This window comes from Chionomys nivalis, chromosome 14 (assembly GCF_950005125.1).
Source record: "Chionomys nivalis chromosome 14, mChiNiv1.1, whole genome shotgun sequence".
Classification (NCBI taxonomy): domain Eukaryota; kingdom Metazoa; phylum Chordata; class Mammalia; order Rodentia; family Cricetidae; genus Chionomys; species Chionomys nivalis.
In genome coordinates this window covers 64780978-64788946 of record NC_080099.1, presented here as the reverse complement: position 1 = coordinate 64788946, position 7969 = coordinate 64780978, and positions in this window count along the sequence as shown.

The window sequence follows — 7969 nt, the reverse complement described above, 5'->3', positions numbered from 1 at the left end:
GAAAAAGGTAGAGCAAGAGCAATATTAGCAGACTTTTCCTGAAGTTTCTGAACTAGAACAGTAGTCCCTGTCAGGGCAGGGCTCCATCCTGAGTGGCTTAATGCACTGAGTCATTTGATGCTCTCAAGACTCTGTAAGGTGGGGGTTACTGTTACTAACTCACCTTCTGGATGAGGAAATAGAACAACGCTTATTCATGGCTCCAAAACCAGTGACTTTGGAGCCTGTGTAGAAACTTAACAGGGTGCTCAAAATAGCAGCATCACCCTGCTACTCAGTATGTGGAAACGACAAAGGATTTGGGGTTTTCTGAAAGCCAGAAAGATATAGATCCCCAGAGGGGAAAACAGGTAAAGTGCATAGCAAGATGTCTCTTATTAATTTAATCTAAAATTTCAAAAACATACATGATGAGATACCCATTTTGGTTTGTTGAATAATGTTTAGACCACAATCCTCTGGGTAGACCATCCTGTTCTAAGGAAATCTTATGAGAAACCTTCCCAAAAAACCTAATTACAGATGTTCATCGTGGCTTTGGAGGAAAAAAAGCAAAATATTTGATGACCTTAAGTAAACTTTGAAGGAATAATACAAAATAGAAGTTGTCTACTCATGAAGAAATATAGAACTCAAAGAGAAATTAAGTAGGCCTACTTAATTAAGCTAAATACACAGAATGTTCAGATACTCATGAAAATCCTGTTTATAAGCTATCATTCTTAAACTAGATAACATATCAATAATAATAATAATTCGCAGAATTTATTGAGTGTTTATTATTTCCCATGTACTATTTCTAATAACTTTAAAACAATATTAGCTAACAATAATGAATTTGGTACTATTGTCCTAAATTCACTAATGACAAAACACTGGGTCACTGAAGAGTAAATGTGCTCCCTTTATCATTCAAATTGTAAATATGGAAAATGGATTTGGATCCAGCAATTTGGCTCCATAATAAATGCTCCTGGTTTTTAGAGCCCCACAATAAGCATATTCTTATCACACATACACGTTAAAATCCTGAAGCCAGTAATATATTAAGAGTCAGAAACATCTCCTAAGAAGTTAACATCTAGTAGAATCTTAAAATTTTTTGAATTGAGAGGCAATGTCAGAAGTTGAATTTAGTTGGGAAATGAGGGATTGGAGAAGTCATTGGACTACGATAAGGAGAGATCCTACTTAGTTTCTACCACATACCACTGTGTTAAGTATGTTCATTCTACCACTTAGTCAATAAAGTAGCTGTTAGATGACTCACTCTACAGGTGTGACAGCTGAGACCCAGTGAAGCTGACTCATCTCACACCACCACCACCATCCTGCCCGGTGGAGTTGTGAAGGAATTCATCCAAATCCAGGGGCCTCTGCTCTGGGTCGTCTCTGAGAACAGTAGGGTGATCCTCCAGTGCTTAGATTTCTACATGATACTCTACACACCTCTGTAGAAGAATCCTAATTAATGCATCTGTGCACCTTGTAGAACAGCAATGATTACTCAAGGCATTAGGTATGATCTCTGAATGTTTTAAATCTTGTTGCTTTTATCTTTTAGCACATATACCAAATGCCTTCCTCCCATATGTGCCTATGGGTATGAGTGTGTGTTTACACACTAATCCTTATGGATGGTAATATGCATGTGGATGCCAGAGTTCAACCTTGGGTATTGTATCTCAGGAGCTGTCTACCTTCCTTGGTTTTTTGTTTTTAAATTTTATTTATTTATTTTATGTGTAAGTTTACATTTGTACATGCACCACATACATGCTCAGTGCCCACAGAGACCAAAAGAGGATATTTTAGTCCCTAAAACTGGATTTATGGAAGGTTGTGAGCTTTCAGGTGGGTGCTAGGACCTGAACTCAGGTCCTCTGTGAGAGCATTGTCTCTAGCCCCTGGCACTCGATTTTGTTCATTTGTTTTCTCTGACACAATGTCTTGCATTGGTCAGGCACTCACCGACTCGGCTATGGATCCGTTTGTTTCTCCCTCCTAGGACTGGGACTACAAGAGTCTGGCAGTTCTTTTATGTGGATCCTGGGCTTGAGCTCAGGTTCTCATATGTAGACAGCAAGTACTTTACTTTGCCCAGCTGAGATAGCAGATTTTTCTGGTACCCATTTGAAAATGAAAATCATTCTAGAGCTGCATGAGGCTTTACTTCTCCTGACACGGTATCAGACTTGTTTGAAAAGACTTGTTTCTATTGTTTGCTTCCCTCTAGTCTAAAATGAGTAGGCTTTAAACACAGTGACACACACACCCCAATACTTCAACTTCCACCTCTCCCAGGCTCTGCTTTCCAAACCTAAACAAATTCAGGCTCCTTTTCTCTATTTCCCTAGCATTAATCTGCCGTGGTATATAAGGTGATCATCCAGTCCCAGGCAGAGATGGCTGCCAGTCCCCAAGCAGTGGCCTGAGCAGTGGTGGCAAGCCATGTGGCTGCAGGCAGCAGGCCCTGGGAGCAGCCAGTACCAGGTAGAGAGGGTTGCCAGTCCCCATGGGCAGGCTAGTCCCAGCTAGCCCAGCGGTGTGAGCAGGCAGCGGGTAGGAGGCACATGGACAGACACACCACACAGAATAGAATTGGATATTTATTACTTAGAGGAGAGAGGCAGAGGGAAGAAGGAGAAGAGAACAGAGAGAGAGAAGGGGGGCTGGAGAAGTGGGGAGAGAGGCAGAAACGAAGCTGCCTCTTTGAGAGGAAGAGGGAAAAGACAGCAAGCTAAGGATGGAAGCTGAAGATCAGCCTGCCTCACCGGATGGGGGAGGGAGTGGGTGTGGCTTGTACAAACAATCATAACAAGTGTTCCTTAAAATACCTGAAGGGAAATAGAGAGAGAAATAGACAGTTGTGAGTACTTTTTCATACTTATCAAAACCTATTAGTTTTTGCCTCCTGAGAAGACAGGCTTAGTGGAAAGGGGAAGAACTTCCAAGCCAGGCATCCCAGATTCAAGATATGGTTCTTTCATCTACAAGTGGCACAGATTTGGACAGATAATTGTCTAAGCCTTTGTGTGTGTGGCTTTTCTTTTTCTGCTTAGTTTGTGTACACATGCGTGTATGCATGTGGGTGTGTTTGTGTGTGTGTGTACGATGTGTGAAGCATGCAGGCTGTAGTGTGTCTGTAGAGAGCAGAGGACTTATGGAGTAGATTCCCTGCTCTTTCCTTTATGCAAATTCTGAAAGTGAAGCTCGGGTCTTCAGCTCACTCAACCACCTCCTTAGGCCCTGTTCCGTGATTGTAATGGAGTTTTTTGGATTTTTGAGTGACTTTTTAATTAACTCTTAGGGTAACTTTAAAGAGTGTGCAAAATGTATGTGTTGCATTTAGCATAGAGTTTGAGATATTGCTACTCAGTGAACAGACGGAGAGTCCTGGGGCTACCTAGCTTCGAAAGAGGTCATAGTAGACACTAGCCACACTAGACATGCTGTGAGAAAGCCATTTCAGCCCTCGAGGAAGAGTTTGAGGCTACACAGTCAGTTATAGACCTAGAAACTCCATCCTGTGTTCATTCCTGGTTAGTCCTTCCGACTTCAATATTTGCAGATTCCAAAAGCTTTATATTTTCCTGGTTTTTACCGCTTCACTCACACGATTATTTTTGTTCCATCAATGATGGATTTTTTTTTCTAGTGTTTCCACATCCAAGATCTATTTGGAATCTGAAATGTATTCTGATCTGCCTCCGAGCTTACACTTTCTCTCTCAGTTTCAATTATGAGCACACAGTCAGTAGGAGAGGAGAAAAAAAAAAAAGCTCTTAGGGATTATTTTTAGCTCCTGATTTCGTTGCAACCTTGAGTTCTTCGTGCTTTGTGTAATTAACTTATCAGAAGAAGGGAGATGTTGAAAGCCATTTCCTCTGAGCACCACAGATGCTGCAAAGAGGTTGTAGGAAGGGGCAGCAGTAGAAGGGGACTGCTGAGCCTGGCTTTATTAGAAAGCAAAATAAACAACATGCTGCACGCTGCCTTCACCCTCATTAAACATTCATACCGGAAACGCTTACCTTGTGACAGCTGAGACGTTATCCTCCATAGAAAGAGAATGGGGAAAAGGAATCCCTAGGCCAATGCATTGCAGCTTGTGTTTTATGGCTTGGGAAAAGCAGTGTTATGTAAAAGTTTTTAATATGCCAGTCTAAGCAGTTTGGCCTTCAACCGGTTTGAAACACCTGCAGGCGGGATGTGATGGTGATGAGGGAGGCATCCGGAGACTTGCACACCAGCGTGCAGAGAAATGTAAATAAAAGCCTAAAAGCCGGACGGGCCTTTATGCTCCATCTATTGTGCGTTGCCAGCCCACGAGGCCCAGTGTGTTAAGAGGATTAACGCTAAGGCTGCATGAACTTTGAAATAGCCCAATGAAGCTTAGGAACTTTCCAGTTTAAATTGGTCTTCAGCAAGACCTCCTTGATCATTGGGAATTTGGCAGCTCAGATCCTGCCATTGTCTGGCAGCAGGGCTGACCTCCTGGGTGTCAATCCTGTCATATCCCTTTTTATTCTTGGCAGAAGAAAGAAAAAGCTGAAGGGGCGGGGATTATCATAGAGGTCAGAGTGGAAGCCCAAATCAGAAATAATATTCTGTCATAGCTTTCCCAAGTTAAAGAAAATGCTGTTAGAGTCAACATGAAATCATTTTTGCTACCATTTAATCTAGAAGGCATCGTGTTATTCCCTTATATAGAAGCAGGCATCAGCTCATGTAACTGTTGGGAAAGAGTTTGAAAAAGAATGAGAACAAATTTCCAGTAAAGCGACTCTTAACCAAAGGTTCCAAGACCTTTCCCTTTGTGTTAGCAAAACTGGCACCAAGTAAAGGTACTGGTGAGAGAGAAGAGGCCAGAGTCCTCCATCTGAGCCCATAGTCACCTCCGCTGAGCAGTGAATGCCTGCAGAGCCACTTCCAGATGTGGTATGCTGCCGGATTTGGGCATGGCAGGGTCCACGTGACTAAACAACTCACGGCACAGTTGCAGAATCAGCATAAATCACAGAGCGTGAAAGCATGAAGAACTGCGTTCGCTCCACTTGCAGGGTTCCAGGGCCTTTTGCTAGGGATGCCAAGGATGATGAAATTGATTTCCACTAGCTGAGGAGCAGCTGGAGACTGGAGTTGCCAGAGCCTCTCTTGGGTGTCGTCTGAAGACCCTACTTCTGTTTCAAGGGGATCAGATAGCTGGCACCTTTCTTTGTCAAGGAGGGAAAAGTGTGAGAACGGTTTCATCACCTGAGCCAGTGCTATGTCATCCCCACAAAACACAAAACCAATAGCTGGGAACATCCGTCAGTCCAGCTCAAAGGATGCTAGAGGTAGAGCTGCAGGTCAATAGGAGAGAAAGCTCCCAATTCTGAACGGGTTGTTTGCCATAAAGTGGGGATGACTAAGAAAAAAACATTTTAGAAGACAAAGCTAGAAAAGGAGAAAGAACAAAAAGTTACCATGATCTTTTGATAGCTTTGCCATGTTAACCGAGAAACAGCAGACCCTGAGTTGGTGTCTCCTTCCAGCCAGTGGGTTTGTTCTCCACCTCCCGTTCTGTGACCATAGTACTAATTGAATTCATGAGAAAACCAGGAGCCGGTCTGACAAAGTAGAAAACCAGTTGTAAAACTAATGAATATTTCAGTGGAAAAGAGATTGTATTTTTAACGAACTGATTTCTCAGCTGAAGGATACAGAATGCTGACTCCATTGCAGCGGACAAAACACTGATGCTCACTGCAGATGTGATTTCATTCATAACTCCATCATGCCAAAGTTGCTGCTGAGCCCATTCAACTGTAGAGCCCCGCAGTGCTGCTAGTGTGTTAAAGTGCTTGTTAAAGGGTCTTTGGGATACTGGTGAAAACAACTTTCCCCCTGAATCAAAACTAGCAAATAAACTAGTTGAGTGCAGCATGGCAGAAGGTATACTGGAAAATGTATAAATACCTCGAAAAATAATGGGAGGAAAGTTATCTAATAAATTCTACTTTTATTTAGCACCTAACACCTTTGTCCTCGCCCCCTGAATTTTTTTTTTTTTTTTTTTTGCGTTTGGGCCTCCAGAGAAGCCCAACTCACTAGGTTATTCTGAATTTCTAGCCTTCAGTGAAATACCCAAATTTTCACCTGGGTATGCATTTGCATGTGTGTGTGCATACGTGTGTGTGTGTGTGTGTGTGTGTGTGTGTGTGTAAACACATTATGGTGGCCACAGGTCAAACTCTAACATCTTTTGTACTCAGCACTTTAACGACTGAGCAATCTCCCTGTCCCAACTTGGTCTTCTGATGGTGTTGTCACTAGGCTATGTGACTTCCAGTCTCAACAGGGTGAAGCTCCCCTGGGCTTGCCCTGGAAGCCTTGACCTAGCCCAACAATTTTGCAAGGTCAGCATCTAAGTAAGGTTGACACAAAGTCATGAACCTACACATATAAAGACAGAGCCCTGCTCTACAACCAGCAACAACCAACCCTGGAAACTCCCCCCTGATTTGTAGTAATCACACTCAGAAACCATGTATAATGAAGCAGCTATCCCAAAGACCATGCTAGAATTCCAACAATTCAAATAATTTTCACAACTGGCTAAAATTGCCAAGATTTGGTTAATTAGACAGCTTTTCTGATTGTTGGCCATATTTTTAAGTGTAGGCTAGCCAGAGAAATCAAAATATACAATATAAAACAATCACACAGGAGACCCACTTTTAATTTGCCCACTTACATTGGCCGCATGCAAACCTTGCAATCACACCTGAAGCCTTTCTTTATTTTCACCAACTCTCCAGCTCTCAGCAGTGCATTTGAGTCCTGGCCAACACAAGTGCTGCTGGTTAATTACCTTGCTCTAACAAGCTCTGAATATGTAGCCTTTGCTTGTTCCCATTTGATCCACTTCTACTTATTTCCACAACCAGTGCTTCTTAAGAAAAGATATACTTTTAATCTTTAAACTAAAATAACATTTCCCCATTCCCCCCTTCTTTTTTCTCCCTCCAACTCTTCCCATGCACCCCCTTTCTGCCTGTCTGTCTGCTTTTCTCAAATTTATGAATTTATGACCTTTATTTGTCTAATTGTTGTTACACATGCCCAACACACACACATACACACACACACTCACTCACTCCTAAATATATAAATGCTACTTGCTCCATTTTATATTACTTGCATATATATATATATATATATATATATGTATATATATATATATATATATATGACTTCAGGGCTGCTTATTTAGTGTTGGCTGTCCAGTTTGGGCTTCTCTTCCCTAGGGAAGATTATCTCTTCTTCTCTCTGCATTCCTTAGTGGTCTGTAATTCTTTTCTGGTGTTAAGGCATGACTCCCTTCTATGCTAGCATGTCTGTTGGTATTATTGCTTCATTTGCAAGATAGTCTTTAAGAAGTCTTTGTTTAATCTTTGTTAATTTTGGAGAAGAAGGGCCATATTATTAAAACGTATCCACTTGGATACATGTTAAATGTATCAGGAAATCAGAACAAACCCTATGCTTGGGATTCATACAGTGAGCTTGCATGACATCATAAAAACAGAAGTCATCCTGCATACATATATTTTAAAAGGACTGCTAAGAAAAGGCATGGATCATAAGATTTGGAATGCTGGGATGAAAGAAGTACTCAAAGGGGAGAGAGTCACTGCTACTCTAAGATCAGAGAGCCACCACTAGCCCTTGACGTACGTGACTTTGTAAAGGCTCAACAGCTCCTACTCTGATGGACCCCCCGTCACTACTGAGCAGAAAAATGAAAGGTATAAAGACACCAAACCACCACAATTATTGACACCTGTGGAAAAGTTCACACTTTTTCTCTAGGGTGTCGTTTTTTTCCATCTACTGAAACACACTAGCAAGGACAGCTCATACAGAGAATAGGACAGCAAAACATATTAAGATATATAAATGCAGGGGGCAAGTGAGAAGACAA